This window comes from Ambystoma mexicanum, chromosome 12 (genome assembly GCF_040938575.1).
Source record: "Ambystoma mexicanum isolate Mex_15411 chromosome 12, UKY_AmexF1_1, whole genome shotgun sequence".
Taxonomy (NCBI): Eukaryota; Metazoa; Chordata; class Amphibia; order Caudata; family Ambystomatidae; genus Ambystoma; species Ambystoma mexicanum.
In genome coordinates, this window is record NC_090936.1 from 478,141,116 (window position 1) to 478,159,499 (window position 18,384).

Genomic DNA, 18,384 nt, shown 5'->3' on the forward strand with positions numbered 1-18,384 from the left:
GGCCGGGGCCACCATTATAGAAGAAAAGGGCATGCCGCAAGAAGCCAAGGCCTTTTTTTCTAAATCCTGAGGCACACGCTCATTCGCAGGAGCTTCAGGCTTTAGGAAAAAAATACCTCGATTTCCAACTGCCTCATCTTTTCTGCCTTAATGGTGCAGCTGCCCCTTGTCAGGCATAGGTGCCTGACGAGGGGCAGTGCCACCAGTAAGGCTGAAAACCTGTGGCGCTGTCCCCACCAGGCATCCCTTTATGTAATAGATGCAGAGATCATCCCCCGGTGGGGAGAGGGGGTTTATCTCTACAAAGGGCTGCCTGGCAGAGGTGCCTACCGCACATTCAGCTGGGGCTCGTCAAGTGGGTGTTGCCCGACAGGCCGGCAGCCGCCCCCCCTTAGACCATGCCCCAGATGAGCCCCGGCTCATTTTCCCGTGCTACTTGAGGCACTGCTTGCAATACTTGTACACTCCTGCGCGCTTGTAGTATTTCTTTATGAACGCTATGCTCCATAATCCCTCTTCTCTTTGGTTCTTATAGGCCCCCCATAGTATGGGGCTTGTCGGCCTATCGCAAAGATTGCTTTTAAAGGTTACAGAGAGGGCAGCGCCTTGCTCAGGCTTCTTGATTACTTCTAGACACACCACGGAAGCCAGCAGTGAGAATAAGCGGGAAGGCCGAGATAGGCTAGAGTCAGGCTGCTGCAGGAAGATAAGGAAGAGGGTTCGGCGCATCCAGACAGTCTCGGCCTTTCCCATGTGTAAACCGAGAGGGACGTCGTTTGACTCAGCTAATAGAAACTGCTCCCTCCAGAGTGGGGGTCGAAGTTAGTCTGCGGCTCTCTCTGTGCCCCATTCAAAACCCCTTTTCCTCATGAAGAAATGAGTCCCGTCACAGTAATGCATGGGCATGGAAACTAGGCGTGCTGGTGCACTACAGTGCCCACAGCACAGCCTCACAACCAGTGCTTTAAGTGGGGCGGGGCTAGCCGGCAGTCTCCAAAAAGTGGGGCTGAGCTCCAATCCTGCCAGGGCCCACGGTCCTACTACAACATTGGCGGGACACATTATCCCACCATGGCCACGGCCACAACGGGAGATGTGCACGCCATTAAGCTGTGTCTGGCTGGCACTTCTGTCAGTCAGTGTAACTTCCTCCTGTGAACCATCGCGTGAGGGGTCACAGGAGGAAATTAATGTCATTGTGTTTCCCCCTTCCCAGGTCACCGAGACGTCTTTAACCCTCGGCAGACCTGGGTACTCCATTCCATATTTCCAGTTTTATAAAAGATGGCTTGAAAAGTGCAAAATTCAAGCCATCTTTTATAAAGCTTTGCCGACCGACAAAGACGCCTCAGACTTTGTCCGTCGGGAAAGCTTTATAAAAGATGGATTGAATTGTGTAATTTTCAAGCCATATTTTAAAAACACAGAAATATTTCTATATTATATATATCATATAGAAATCAGGGCAGATCTGGTTGCTTTGTGTACCAGGTGGACGAATGAAGGTTTATTGGAGGATGATCTGGTTAAATTTCTTACTCCTACATGCTATACTATACCTACCATTTATTTCCTCCCTAAAACGCACAAATGCATTATTAATCACCCAGGTAGGCCCATTGTTACTTTATGTGGCTCATTATTGGAACATCTAGCCCAATTTATTGATGAAACACTGGTCAAATTTGTCACAGTGTTACCTTTCTACCTGAGGGATACTAAGGATTTTTTACAACACGTCACCAACACATCCTGGGAGGAAGGTTTACTTTTGGCCACTTTAGATGTAGTTTCTTTATACACATCTATTAGTCATACCATTGGTATATCTGCATATAAATACTTTTTGGACACTCGCTCCTTAAACTACCTTGGACACAGCACTATGATTTTGGATATGCTCTCATTCTGCCTACACAACAATGTTTTTCTTTTTGAAGGTAATTTCTATCGGGAAGTAAGGGGGACTGCGATGGTGAGCACCTTTGCACCATCCTATGCTAATCTCACAATGGGGTGGTGGGAGGCTACTTTCCTTTCCGACCTATTACTATCTTGCTTTCCGACACAGATTATTTCTTGGTGGCGGTATATTGACAATGTTTTTATCATTTGGAAGGGCACCGAAAGGGATTGGCTATCATTTGTTAAAAGTATCAACAATAACCAGTTCAATCTCAGGTTTACTGAATGCCACAGCCGCTCCAAAATTGTTTATCTGGATGTGACCGTTATGATGGATGACTCAGGTATCACGACTGTATTACATAAGAAATCTACCAATACTGGTTTACCACTCCATGCCAATAGTTGTCATCCTACACCTTGTAAAAATCCATCCCTTATGGGGAATTTATTCGATATCGCCGCAATTGCTCCAACATCGCCTGTTTTGACTATTATTGTGCACAGGCAGCCATGGATTTCTTGAAGCAAGGTTACCACAAAAGAACGATTGAAACAGCATATCTTCGAGCTCGTGGCATGCCCAGAGATGCCTTGCTTTATGATACTGGTCCCAAAATTGTGTCAAATGATGATCCTAGACTCATCATTACATTTGATACCTCATCTAATGACATTCGTAAAATTGTGGCAAGGCATTGGCATGTTCTTACCCTTGATGATGACTTGAAGCCCATTTTGGGCAACCGTCCAAGAATGACTTATAAACGTGCCCCCTCTTTAAGGGACAAACTTGTGTCTAGGTTTCTACCCCCCATGGGCAAGATCCAGCGTTCTAATACATGGCTTCCAGCTTCCCATACGGGATTGACTAAGTGCATGAAATGTAAAGCATGTGCCCATGCCACTGCCAAGAAATCTTTCCTGCATCCTATCACACAAACCCAGCAAATGATACGTCATTCTATTAACTGTGACACCATCTTCGTTGTTTATGTACTTTCGTGCCCTTGTGGGCGTTGGTATGTCGGCAGTACTACCTGTAAACTAAAACTTAGAATTCTGCAACATCTGAGAGCCATTAAGAATTCTGATCCGACATATCCCATGGCTAAACATTTTAAATCTGAACATAACAATGATGCTAACATGTTAAATTTTTTTGCTGTGGCACATGTACCCCCTCATCCGAGGGGTGGTGATCGAATTCTGAGGCTGAGACAACTTGAAACCAGATTCATTTTGGATCTTGACACAAAATTCCCCAAGGGTCATAATGTAGACGAGGAGTTGTATACTTTTTTGGGTACCTAATTTGGGTATTTATTATTATTGCTTTCTCCTGCCATCTATGCTCTATTTTCCTTTGTTGGGTTCATCTTGTTTTTTTTGGTTCGACACTTGTGTATTTTTGTATTCCTGCCTCACTTTCGTTGGTTTGTTGCAGGTATTTATTGATCCAATCCAATCTCACACTTACTATTATTGTTCTTATTTTTTCTTTTTTTACCTGCCTGTCTTAGCTGATTATTTTGCAAAAGGGAGAGCGCCCTCTTAACTATGTCTTGTTTATCTCAGGGACCTATATGCAGCTTCCTGTTCTATATATTTGTGTTATTCCCTTCATTTTCTGACATTGTTTTATTATTCCTCAATGTTTTGAATTTACTGGTTTAGTCGACTGTGTGCTCTGGATCTGTCATGTTGCTTTCTTGCCTTTGGCTTTGGGTACTCTGACCTCATGGTCTGCACTTGCACTTTGATGAACTTGCTGCTATTTTCTGCAATTTTTGCACAGTCTATCAGGTCGATGCACCTGCACTTTGTAACATCCTCTACTTTTGAGGTTGTGTAGGCACACTGTTGCCTTGCCGCTTTATTTGCTTATTTGCACTGTATAATTGACATCTGACGATCTAGCTGCTATCTTTGCTCTTTGCACAAATTACCCTGCTGGCTGTATTACCTTGCTGACATTTTTTAACATTTAGGTCCAGTCCTACTGTTTTTAAGCTAATTTTACATCTAATTTTGGCTGACCAGCTTTACTGTTATTGTATTGTATTTGTTACTTGAGTGTCGGGAATGACATGTTAGTTCATGAGGCTGATCCTGCATTTACATGGGGTGATTTTTAATGTTGGTTTATTTATTTGAGTGTGATTTATTACATCCTCTATGCCATGTGGTCATCATATTGCCATTTTATGCACTGTGCATTGATGTTTAGCTAGGTCCTCATATAGGTATTGATATATGTATAAGGGTTTTTTCCTTATATGGAGACTGTGGTGTTTCACACTATGTTTTACACCTTGGTCAGTTTTACTTTACATCCACTGATCACTGACAGAAGCATTTGCTAAAGCACTGTGCTTTCATTTTTCTGTTTCAGCATGTTTACACACTCCTTTCCAACATGGCCGCCCCTGTTCCCTCTTGTGTGGGCAGCATCTGTTGCCATTGACATAGTTAAGGGACTGTTGTTGTTGGTGTATTTATCATTGCCCAACCCTTTCCCGCTCACGTGATCAAGCGCTCAGTATAGCGCGAAAAGCGTTGTTTGCAGGCTGCTTAACTTAGGCGCCCTGCTGTTTTGTCTTCTATGTGCTGCTTTGTGTCGTGCATTTGTTTTTTGCACGATGCATTGTTTTTTTTTATTCTGTATGAACATTAAAAGACATCAGTAATTGTTCCACGGAGTCTGTGGTGTTTCTTCCGACCCCCTACTGAACCTGGCATTTGTTTTTCTGTGCCTGCGGGAGTGCGATTCGCTTTTTCCTCCTTTTCTGCTATATATATATATATATCAAGAAAAAAGAGGAGCGGGTGAACTGCACTCCCGCGGGCCAATGGCGGATGGCAATCTCCCAAAAAAAATTGACAAAGCAAACACCATGTAGTAAATACAGATGTGGATTTTTAATGGTTTAAAAAGAAAAAAAGGTTGCCCAAAAAAATGAAATGCACAAAAGGCAGCAACACAAATATATATATATATATATATATATATATATATATATATATATATATATATATACATATATATATATATATATTAAGAAATACATTAATTTTATATATTTGTGTGCGTGCCTTACTATGGTTTGTGTACTTTTCAACCCATATTTCATAAACATAGAAATATGTAATATATTTCTATGCTTATAAAAGATGGCTTGCATAGTACACAAACCATAGTAAGGTACGCATACAAATATATAAATGCTTACATGCATTTATATATTTGTATGCGTACCTTACTATGGTTTGTGTACTTACTTGTTTAGGTGACGCCCACCCCACACGCCACGCCCCCAAATTAGGACCCGCCCCCTCAATTTCTTACCCCACTTAAAGTCCTGCTGACAACACTTTACGGCTATGATTGCTGCTTTACCCTTTTCGCCTTTACTGAGAAAATAGCCCCAGTCGCACTGTAGACATGTCCCACATTAATTCACAAACGTCCCTACCATTCACTCCCATCCTTGCCCCACATCGGGTGGCTTGGCATGGCAGAAGGACATGACCCTATCAAAGTGGTCACTGCACATGCCCCACAGCCGGGGGACTCGAGAACAGGGCTTCATAATGCCACAGAGAGCGGCAACTGGTGGCAGCATTTTTTGTCGTCAGTGTCCACACGTTACACTGTGCCGCATTGTTGCCACTCTTGGTTGTTTTTGCTTCTAGGCAACTTCATGATTCGCCCTTGGACTCCTTGTCTACAGAGCCTGGAGTAGACTGCTTATATGGCTTGTATATTTTACTTTATTTTAACTATGAATCACCTGGACTGGAGTGCTATTTATATCAGTGGATTGCTGTGTCACTGTGGCTGTCATACTGACCTTGATTCATGACATAATGATGGTGTAAAGAATGCATAAGAAGATATCGTTAGTTAGATCTGCTCATAGAATTGCCCGGCTACTCTATGACTAATCTGGATACTTATGCACAATTTGTCACTGCTCTCTTATGCTCTTGTCAATTGATCAATAAACTTGAAAGTGACCACTGGGCCTGGACCCACACCAGGCCTGTGGCCACTCTGGGTGGAATGTGGGAGCTCAGGTGTGGCTGAAGACCATGCTCCAGGCAAAGGATCCATTGACCACTTTAGTTAGCGGAGGTACGGGGGGCACTGGCGCATGACCCATAGTCATGCCTTGCAGTGGCTACTTCATGTACCATGGTGTGGGGGAGTGGGACTTGGCCGAATGCTAGTCCCTGTGCAAAGTAGGCACTGCTCATCTCATGATCTGGACTAAGTGGCAGCCATGGCCTTTGGCTAGTAAATATGTTTGAGGGGCACATGGCATGGCTCGAGGGTATGTCTGGGCAAATTGAAGTGAGTCCATCAGGTGGCTAAATAGCTTTGGCTGCATGTCTAAAGACCACGGCCTGGAAAGAGTGGTCACTAGCCTTAGCTACTGTCAGTGTCTAGTGGGTCTATCACGTGGCTGGGGAGCAACTAGAGCAGGGCACCCCATGCCGTGGACAAAATGGCAGCTAGCCATAGCTGAAGGCCATGGCCATTGACTATTAAAAGATGCTTGAGGTGCCAGTAGCATGGTTAAAGGCTATGTCCGTGCGGTGCAGTGAGCCCATGGGATGGCTAAGCGGGTGCTGGGGTGCATGCCCAACGGCATGGCTCAGGAACAGTGGCCACTGATGTTGGCTTCAGGCAGTGTCCAGTGGGTGTATCGGGTGGCTTTGTTGTGCCCAGGCAGGGCCGCCGTAGGTAAATAGGACACTGGCCAATGCCAATGAAAACACATTGGGTGGACTGGGTATGCCCAGTGATGGACAAAGGCCAAACCCTGGGCAGAGTGCCCACTAAGCACGTTTGGTATAATATGCCATGCTGTGAAGCTTTGGTGCATATCATAGGAAACATTGAAAATAAATGTTGCAACACAAAATAATAAAACCAGACAAACATACCCAGTTATGGTTTCTAAAGCAACCATAACTCAGCCACCAACATTATAAAGCAACTGCAACTTAGCCACATCGATGCACTGCTCATGACTCCACATATCGTAGAAGAAAGATGCAGAGAAGGGCGGCTTTGGATGCTCTAAAACCAGACTGGTGATCATGGAGACGCCAACAGATTCAGTGTGGATGGTAAGCTGAGAGATAGCCAACTTTTCCAGGAGTTTGCCCAGGAAAGGAGTGATGGAGATCAGGCGATAGTTTGCCGGAATAGTAGGGTCGGCAGAGCGTTTTGTCAGCAGAGGGTGCACAAGAGAGTAACTCCAGTGGCGAAAGAGAGGTTGCAGATGTCAGTCAGGGCTGGAGCGAGAGAATCAATGTTGTCCTTGATGGTTTTAGCAGGGCATGGGTCAACCTTTTTGGATGAGGCTTTCATAGACCGGACTTGCCTAGAGACCTCATTAGGTGTGGCAGGGGAGAGGGAGGAGAGAAGAGGGGGTGGCCGAGGGTGGCCCAGGCAATGTAGGTGCAGGAGAAGGTGCGGAGGAGATAGAGGGCAGGATGTCCTGTGTTTTGGCAGTGAAATGTGCAGCCATGGCCGAGCAAAGGGCCAGGATTGGAGCAGTGGAGGACGAGGCTGCAGTAGGACTGGTCAGTTCCTTGCAGTCCTTCGACCCTGCACTTACATCTCAGGGAGCTTGGCTGGCACCTACCTCCATTGAGCAGGAGCCTGGACCTAAGGCAGCTAGCAGAGGTACCCTGGTCCAGCAGCATTTCAATCCCACAGTTCCCTGGGGTTGAGTAGGGGACAGAGCTCTCCTCTGCCTTTAATGCCTCTGTCTATCACCTCTATGGTAGAGGCACTCCCATTTGAGGTGCAAATATGTACCTCTTGATGGTCCAAAGATGAATCATAGAATGAGGGGGGGCCTTTTCCTTTTAAATGCAAAATGTCCCAGGGGACTGGTCCAAAGCAAGCATTCTGTAGGGATCCCATCAAGGTGATTGTAAAAGTGTTCTTTGCCTTATGACATCACACCCAGAGTAACCTGCCCACTGGAAACTGACGGAACAGGGAAAGGAAGAGAGGCCTAAAAACAACCTAAATGGAGGGATGTTTTCTCTTAGTCCACATGTGCTCACTGGCTATTCCAACTCTGCCCCCTTCCCATGCCTGCTGACTTCAAAGGGACTCCAGTGGTAATCGCCCTGGTGTGTCGGAGACTTTTGTTTTGTCAGTGTTGCCCGGTCATACCAGGCACCAATTCACATCTGTCCTGTCATAGTTGGTCCTGCTCACAGAGCAGACATTATGTGATTTCAAAATGCCGCGACTGTATAATTGTGTGATTCTAGCAGTCACTTTGCTAAACCAGGCAAGGCTTACATTTAGAGATTTAAGTGCCACCAGAATGTCTAGATTACACAATAATTGGAATTTAGATCAGTGGTGCAGACAGTTCAAGTGCCACCTCTGCCTGCAAGGACTCGGGGCCCCAGGAGCTGCCAGAGATGTACAGGTGACCTTTGAACCTGCCTTGTACTACTGCAGAGCTGGCACTGTAGTTCTCCAGAGACTGGTTTCAGCACGGCATATGTGCGCACTCTAATTTCGGCGTGCAACATTTATTAAAGGGGGATTGTGATTAGCAGACCTCGCTTTCAGAAACATAATTTTATTTAAACAGAAATAAAAATACCAGAGTTTTTGCACCCTGGCATATGGCAATACATCTGCTGGCTATTGTGCTGAATTATCTTTTTCACCTGTTATACTGAATGTATTATTCCGAGTGTATTGTCCCGAGGGTATTCTAGTCTATTGTTTGCTAATGAATGGGCACAAGTGTGGTGGGATACCAAACTGAAAAATTCTATTTCTATGGTCTGCTGCACCCTGTGTGTCTTACAAAAACCACCCCGATTCTCAATGAGTAAGCCTCTCTGTTACAATAATAAGGTTTCTGGGGCTCCACCTGAACCAAAAAAAGAATTGCTTTGCTTTGAAACAAACATCAGCCAATGTCACATTGCTAACTCCCTCTGTCCCCCTAAAAAAAAATATACGGGTAATAGGTATAGCTTTATGTTAGGGCATGTGCAGATCACATGGTCAGATAGAGACATGATATGCCAAGGCACTGCCCCACATGCTCAGTTACAGGCCCAAATGCTCGCATACAGCCGCTCATGGACAAACACTACCTTCATTTGACAGGCACAACCACATATAACAGGTTGCATACACAAATACCAACATCATAGGTTCTAGGTCAAAGAATGGACAGTAAAAGGGTCGAGAGGTCAAAGGATCGACACCAAAGGGTCGACAGGTCAAAGGATCGAATCTTTATTTTTTTTCACATTTTTTTTTTTGGGGGGTTCCCTCCTAATCCCCCTTTTTTGCTAAAAATCACTTTTTTTCCCTAAATGAAAACACAAAACAAAATATATAATTAAAAAAAAATTTGATCCTTTGACCTGTCGACCCTTTGGTGTCGATCCTTTGACTTGTCGATCCTTTGGATTCGATCCTTTGACTAGACACCAACATGATACAGTCCGGTATAACGATCATATAACAGGCACAACCATTATATAATACTTACACCATCATATGCATTCTATTAACACCATATGCTAGTTGCAGCTTTATGTGTACAGGTATGGCCTACATAATTCCAAAGAGAGCCTTGTAAATTCAAGTACTACATCAAAAGTCACTTTCAGACGTGTATGCCGAGATAAAACCAGCATATGTCAGAAAGTGCATTTAACACCAAGGCACACATAATGTATGTTTGATAAAGTATTACATCCACAAACATTGCAATGTATGTTAGTTTGGGTATACTTTCACATGCTTACAAACCGCCACTACCTGCCTAAATGCTTATGCAGGGCAACAATATTTCAGGATAGACTCATATGCCCCGGTACCACCTTCATATTTTGGAAGACACTGGGCCTCATTCCGAGTCCAGCGGTAACCCTGCCGGTGCTACCAGCGGGTTGCTGCCGGTCTGGGAATGATTTAACGGCGCCTGACTTCACGGTAACACCCAGGGATTCCAACCCCAGCGGTCCGGGAAGTCAGGCGCCAGCAAATTGTAAGTTCCCATTCCCATAGAGTCCAATGGGACTCTATGGGCATGGGGACCACAGAAGCACCGGCACCGTTGCTCCCGGTGCTTCCGTGACTGTCTGCTTAACGTGGCCGCTGTGCCCGTCAGGGTCCAACATGTCGAGCACAGCAGCTCCAGCAGGCAGACTTGTACTTTGCCGGGCCGGAAACAACAGTGCCGGTAAGCTTACCGGCACCGTAGTTTCCGGACCGGCAAGGTTGTAATGAGGCCCACTCTGTATGATTGGCACTGGCTCATATAGACAGGTATTGCCATCACATGCAAGGTTCAATCTTTATATGCCGAGGCATTGCCAATTCCACCATCCCGGTGTGTAGGCCCCACCACATGGCTGGTACTAGAGAGACTGGGACCTTCATTGGAGAGCTCTTGCACTCCCTGTGTGGCTCCTGCTTCCTAAGTGCGTCCTGGTGTGGTGCAGGCAGGTGAGCATTCCCATGAGTTCACTGTCCCCATCTCACTGCTCTCCTGCCCCTGCTTACAATAGAAGTCACTGGACAGGCCCTAGGTCTTCTGGGCCTCCTCCTGCTCTCCAACCGGGCGGGAGGCAAGAGAGCAAAGGTGTGTCAAAGTGGGGATCTATAAACCCTTTCTTTTGGATCCCTCCCATCTTGAGCTGGAGGCATGGGGAGGCATGGGGAGGCATAGGGGGAGGTGGTTTCTCGTGTAGCTAAAATGCTGTAGCAGTAGGTCCAAGATTCCCTGCCTTTTCTCCTTCATCAGCTAAATTGTGGCCTTCGAGGCGCACCGGGAGGGAGAAAGAGCTGCAGTTATTTTTTTTAATTTGTTTATCTAGATGTTTGGCTTATTACAAACCTTCCATCTCTCTAGAAACACATTACATGTTAACACAATGAAATGTCAACTCATAGATACAAATCAATACAATATTAGTTAAGAAATTGCTTCTAAAAATCTTATTACACCAAAGACTAAGCTGTAGTTTAGACCCGCTAGAAGTCAAACCCACCATTGCTCCGCAGCTGGACCAGCTGCCTTTGATATTACTCTCCCTCAACTGCAAGTTCTCAAGTCCACCAATTCTGTGCAAAAAAGCAAAATGTGTTTTAAGGTTACAATCCCCCCGTTTTTCTGGCACCATCTGTAAGAACTGTCTTTCACACCATCTTTCATTCGGGTCGCTAGCACTTCTTCCGTAGGGAACAAATTGAGTCGCAGTCGCATAAACTCGGTGCGGAAATGTTTAGCAAAGATCTCCGGGCCACGTGTAAGCCCTCACTTCAGTATTGAGGTGATAGAATAATGTATCTCTTTCCTTTTCATCCTGTGTTCTAATCCAACCCCTTCGACATAACTTCCACTTTACAGCAATCGGACCCGCCACCAGTGTCACCGCCCATGTATTAACTCCCTGCATATAGATTTGCTGACCTGTTTCCACTGTTCCAAGATCCAGTCACCACCCCAATCAGACTGACATTTAAGGATGTTGAACACTACTGGGGTGCTGTTTATTAAACATTTGCGAAATAAAGTCAGGGATTTCCAAACCACCATGACGTAAAGGGATAAGTGGCCCAGTTTGTTTCTAATAATATGATATGATCGTTTATTTATATAGCGCCTATACACAATGTGTTTCAAAGCGCTTCAAGGCAAGGGAGGGAACAAGGGAAAATACAACCACATTCTTACAGGCCATGAACAGTAAGCATGTGAAATGAACTATCGTACTCGGCCTGATGACATTTCAGATAATGGAAGTGCTAAAAACATAGATAAGGAAGGGAGGGGCAGCATGGGAAGAAAATGGAAACAGACAGGCGACTACCGTACTAGGCCTGACAACATTTCTGGTAGAGCCGGAGAAAAACAAATGGTGATGCAGAGGGGTGCAGAATGACCGAAACAGGCACCCCATTTGGGAGCCCCAAGACTCTTCTCCAAAATATGCTTTCCAGTTTGGTCCATATGTCATAAGGAAGGATCAGGGAAGCGTCAGCTCCATAAGTCAGTATGGGCGACACCTTCTGGTTATAAAAAGTTAGCATAGGGACTATAAAAAAGCTACCATATTTCCTATGTAGAGTTGCCCCCTGTGTGGCTAGATTTTTTTGCCTTGACTCTTAATTCTAGTTCCCTAGTTTTATCATTCACACTAGAGTTTACACAAGAACCCAAGTATGTAAAGGATTCGACCATTCCCAATTCCTCATATTTAAGGTTCCACTCATAATCCATTCTCCTTTTACCTCTTAGTGATTGGAGTGTCATTATTCTGGATTTCGCCACATTCGTAATCAACCCATTGCATTTTACGTAATATTGCATTTTACGTAATTCTGAAGCCGAGTCAGTTTACCTTGAAGGCTGATAGGTGTTTGATGCATGAGAGCAAGGTTGTCTGCGTATAAAACCCAGCCTACCTCGTTCCCATTGATCTTCGGGGGAAAAGATCGAGTTCCGTCCATGGCCGCAGTGATTTCCTGGTCTTTTGAAGCAGCGCCCATCTTTCCATAACCGATTGTCCTGTCCAATCATATGCACAGTTTCCTCTGGGGCCTGCAAGATCAGGATGTGGATGGGTGAGGAAAAGGAAAAGAGGAGAGAAGAGACTCAACATGCCCTCATTTGCAGAGGATAAATGTGCAACTACTGGCTACCATGATTGATGGAGGCCACTACCTGCCGCAGACGTTATCAGCACGGGCCCTATTTTAAACGGCATCCCATTGGCCTCTGCCCTCAGAAAGTGAAATATTTCATGGTCGTATGCCAGTTTTGTGGCCTGTTTTTCGTAACTCCCTGAAAAAGAGCATATTTGACTTATTTGGACACTATTTATTTTGTTTTCCTACTGAGGGGTTCCATCCCCATGCCTCCGTTTGGCCCCCACTTCTCTTTTCCCCTTCTTTACACTCTGTTTTCTTCCCCACGCCCCTTTTCCCCTCCCTTCACTTACTTTCACATACCAACCACCTATATGTATGCTCGAAAAAGGGGGTCAGAACTTGTTTTTCATTATCTGACTGCAGACCTGGTTGACCACAAAATTCTGTGCAACCACTTATCATCGGCAGCACACTTCTCCCACTCAGCGGTCACATGGATCCAATCCTTCCTGGACAATAGGACCATGCGAGTCTTCTCACCCATAGCAGCAGCCGACCCTATGCCCATTACCTGCGGTGTCCCACAAGGATCGTGTGTTTCACCCACTTTGTATAATATATTTACAAAGCCCCTATTCGATAAACTGGACCATCTGGGTGTCACCTACACCAACTACGCAGATGACACCCAGATACTCCTCACTTTATCAGGCAACTACAACGTGGACGCCAACAGGATCGGCGAAGTCTTCTCCATCGTTCAGGCATGGATGGCCACACATGGCCTCTGCCTGAACGATGACAAGACTGAACTGCTCCTTGTCGGCTCACCCAACACTATCCGGAATCTCAGCCCGAGCTACTCTAGCTTCATCATCGACGGCAACACTATTCCCACTGCCAAAAGTGTAAAAACTCTTGGTTTCTATCTCGACACTAACACCAACCTCGCCAAACAAATTAATATGACTGCCTCAGCCACTGCTTACACTGGGAAACTAATTAGAGCCTGCAGACCTCTGATATCCCCCAACAATTGCCTTACTCTAGCCAGAGCACTTATACAATCCAAACTGGATTATTGCAACAGCCTGTATGTAGGTGCCAATAAAACGGTTGTCAACAAACTGCAAGTCCTACAAAACAACGCACTCCGTGCCGCCCTTAATATTCCCAGAAGGGAACATATCTCAGCCACAAGAATCACATGCAAATGGCTCTCCATCCAACAAAAAATAGACCTAAAAACTATCTGCCTCACCTACAAAGCTCTTAACCACCTGGCCCCACCTTATCTAACCGATAAATTCATCTTAAAACAGAATATTAGAACCACCAGATCCTCTAATACACTACAACTGACAGTGCCCAAATACTCCCTCAAAAGAGCCGGTGGCTCCAGTTTCCCAGTTCTAGCCTCACAATTATGGAACACTATTCCACTGGACATCAAATCTACCCCTACATTTCAACCTTTCAGAACTAAGATCATCACCTGGTTACTTAACAATTAACTAGCACTGTATGTATGTATGTCACTAATTCTACTATAACTGCTTTCATAACTGATTTTGTAACTATACTTATGCTGCACAATTGTACAAATGTTCCTACCTATGCCTGTAACCTGATGCTTAAGCGCCCATATACCTCTGGGTCAGGAGCGCTATACAAATAAATAAACAAACAAACAAACAAACAAACAAAACATATCTGCACTAATACACGGTCAGATCAGGGGGTGGGAGGGGTGGCGTAAGCAGGTTACAGGCTGTTTTGAACAATGAGTCGGTCTGATCCAATAGTTTTGTCCCTCTAGTTAATTGCCCTTATTGGATTGTGGATGTATAACCAAGCTGACCACTTTTCTTAGCTTGTCATGATGTAGGTTTAGGGTGCCCAGTGATATCAAACAGTATTTTAACCTTCATGCGCTTGACATTTTACATGTCTTTGGCGTATTTCCGTATCTGCCTGGCTGGGCATTATATAGAAGTAATCAGGTTCACAGCACACACTTTAGATTGAAGACGCAGGCATATACATTTTCCCAGAATATAGAATTGCTCTGCCTGCAACAATGATATTGACGTTTCGGATAGCGAACAATTAACTCAGTTGTCTCTTAACTCACTCCTAGACAGTAACACTCATAAGCCATGGCCCTCACCTCAGTCAAAAGTGCATTGAATAATATATTACACTGTTCAGAGGCATTTGTATTATATATGGAATCAGGTTCACAAATCGATCCGTTTGTGAGTAAACCTAACACGAGGAGGCAAAATGTCCACCTGCAAAAATTGGCAGAAAAAAGGATTTAGGTAGGTGTTAAGGGAAATGTTATAGTAAGGTTTAGTTACAGTTAGAAAAAAGCATGTGGTACAGGAGAGGTAAAAGTGCCATATTAAGTCACCTCACAAATGAATTGTGACCGTTGAACATGGAAGAATGTGCATCTTGTCACAGTGTCTGTTGAGTGTGGTACCTAAGACAAGACAGGTGGCTCTGGTTTAAGTTTTCCAAAAAAAACGAAACGCAGTACAAGGAATAATGTGCTTCAGGTCACTCTGGAGGGAGAATAACTACAGCTGACAAGGTAACCAAAATGAACCCTTAATTCAGCAACGTTTACATTATTCTGGGGTGTTTCCTATGCCACACCCAATTGAAAGGGGATGTAGATTGTTCAAAAGCGCAAAATCTCCACCAACAGTGTAGAACTTCAACAAAAGTAGACACACGCCTCCTATAAGGTCCCTGCATTGTGCCCGTCCTACATCAAGCCCAACATCTGAGTCATTGTCTTCCGGTTGCGGGTCTTCAGGGCTTCCTGAACTCGTGTCACTGCTGGTCGCGGCTGCTTCCTCCTAGGCCAATAGTCTTCCAATCTCTAGAGTCTGGTCTGAATCGACCGGGTCCCCCGGCACCTCTATATTCTCTCTGACTATCGAGGGACTGCCTGTCCTCCTTCCTCCTTCTTGCACGCTACATCTCCCACTCCAGCAATATACCCTAATCTCAGTCCCTCTGCCTGGGACTTCCCCTCTCCTTTCTGTCCATCTTCACACTTACCTTCAGCTGACAACCCTTTTCTTCCAACATAACTCTCTCCAGAAGATAACTCTCCCTCCTGAAGGCAACTCACCCCCACCAATAACTCTTATCTCCCGAAAATGTTTCTCCTCCTTCAGGATTTCACTCTTCTGATGGAAACTGTGTCCTGCCAAGATAATAATAATAATAATAATAATAATAATAATAATAATAATAATAATAATAATAATAATATCTGTCTATAAAAATGCAAGTCTTACCTTCCGATATCTCGCTCTTCATATAGTAACTCCCTCCCTCCAATCTCCCTCTCTTTCTAAAGCTGGAACCCCTCCTAAAATATTTATTTTTCCTGTCGGCACCTCTATCCCTTCAATATCTCTCTCCACAACTGGCAACTCGGAGGCTCCAATGTCTCTCTTTCCTGTTGGCACCTCCCTTCTTACAACACCCCTCTCCACAGATAGCACTCCTTTCTCCCTACAATATTTCCCCTGAAAAAAACACTCCTCCTCCAGTATATCCTTGACTCTCCAACCTCCATAAACCTCCTTCCACAGCCACCCTTCTCAAAACTCCTCCCACCAGCGTCTTCCAAACACCTTCCTACAGTGTCTTCTCCAGTCCCTCAAGCCCTCTGGCTGATCAGGCTGTCTTATATAGTCAGATCCATCCTCCCCTTGGGCAGTGCTGAGGGATATAGCTTTCACCTGTGTGGTGTGCACTGCCCTGGCCTGTGATTGGGCCATGTTTATGCAGTCATGCGGGCTGCAAGTGGATGGGTCTGAGATTATAGCAGGACCTTCTGTCATCTTGCAGTCTCTTCTCAGTGTTTGTTGGCTTCTGGTGGAAATACATGAGCTAGCTTTTCTCCTGGTTTAAGTCTGCAGGACCCCTTCCCCTGGAACCTCATTTGTGCAGCTACCTATAGCCAGCAAATCAAGGTAAATCCTTCTGGTGGGCGGGGAGAATGATGAAAACCCATTTCTTGCTAATCTATATATTAGGTGTCTGTTTTCCCTATACAATTTGAGAAGGGGGTAAAGCCCCTCCCTCTTCTGTGGCTGCAGCTGTGGGTAAGCTAAGGGCTCACATTTCTTCAGACTTTCTTATAGTATGTGGAGGAAGCAGAGTCTTCTCTGTGCATTAGGTCACTATAGAAGGGAGACCTATGCTTCTCTCTGGCAGTCTAGCCACTAGATGGGAGAGGGGTGCAGGTTCCACATGGCTGTTGGCTGTGAGGTTTAGGAAATCTCTCTCTGTGGTATTCAGGGCCTTCTCGTGGTCTTCCTGCAATTCAATGGGCCCCTGCCTGTCTGGGAACCATTTCAGGTTTTCCTTCTGCAAAAAAGGGAAATGATTGATTATGTTGTTTTTCTATTTGGGCTTGGGATATTTTTGTCAGTGTGCTTCCTGTACATGGGGACAAGACTAGGGTCTCCCTAGAGTTCTCATCCCTCATAATCCTCAGATGATCTCACTGAACCTGTCCAGGTTTTCCATCTGGCCACAAGTGGAATTCTGGGAGTAGCAGTTCTTATATATCAGTTGTCCCTAATTGATCCATATGGTTAGAGGTATGGGATATCTCACCAGAAGCACTCATATAAGTGTTAAAGCTGTGCTCAATGGCATTGTAGGAGACTCCCCTGTGAGGTAGTCCTCTGTGCTTCCGAGTGTTTCAGAGCTGGTGTAACTGCCCCCTGCCTTAGTGCGGTAACTCAGTGAGGTCATTCTGGGGATCTCTGTGTACTTTCCACGCATCCAACTTCCACTATCTTGGGGTGGTCCCTGGACCCTTTGATCCTCCCACTGCCGGTCCCCACGTTCAGGCAGATGTCACAATGAATAGTTACAAATGAGCACGCATTCTCTGCTCTTTGGCATCAGACCTTTTTGTCAGGGACCATGGCTGTAGCCTCCCTAGTTTTGTCTGTGCCCTTTTTGCCCTCTCCCCCACTCGGCCCCCAAGCAATGGTTTCCATATATAAAGCTGTCAATGTTCATTCCTTTTTGGCTTGAGGCTTGATTTGACTCCTGATCTGCACGAAGCTACGCCAGCTGCTGCTCCCACTCCAGTTTCAACACAGTTCTGGAGGATGGAGCCTGAAGCTTGTGTCACGGGCACACTGGCAGCCAGCAGCAGTATCTGTACCATGACCGTTGGTATTTGAAGAGCAGCAGTGAGGTCAGGGGGATGGCGGTGGTGGGGGAGGAACCTAGGGGCATATCCTTTCTTTTATTTTCTGAATTTTAAAGACTTCCCTACTCAGATCACAAAAAAGGGGAGCACACATCTTCATTTCAATGGCAGCTGTTGAGTTTTACTAGCACAATCCTGCACATTGTACTGCTGCGCGGCTTTTGAAGGTTGGCTCACCAAACATTGGCTCTCCTCCCAAGAATTACCACAACCTTAGCCGTCCGAAACTAGGACCTTATAAACAGTACCTGCGCTGTATCTGTATCTCTGTGAATAACTTTTTGTATATATTCTAGGTCTTGTTATGTACAGAAGCATTATGTGGCACAGTCCCATTATGTGGACAAACATCAGCACATATACATGTATAGGTCCTTATGCCAATGCATTTCGGAAAATCATTCCTTCATCACGACGAACCTTATTTTGTACAATTAGGCATAAACATCAAGTCAAAATGTGTGGAGATTATATGATATTTAATAAATAATATAAAATGAAACACATACCATACGTTCCATGTTTCACATTGTTTTCAGCACATGTAATCAAA

General features: G+C 45.0%; 1 protein-coding gene across 1 annotated transcript in view; it reads left to right on the plus strand.

Annotated features, from left to right (window-relative positions):
- The window catches only part of DGKI (diacylglycerol kinase iota), a 1,316,934-nt gene that overhangs the window by 110,756 nt on the left and 1,187,794 nt on the right, over positions 1-18,384 (plus strand). The window lies entirely within an intron of this gene.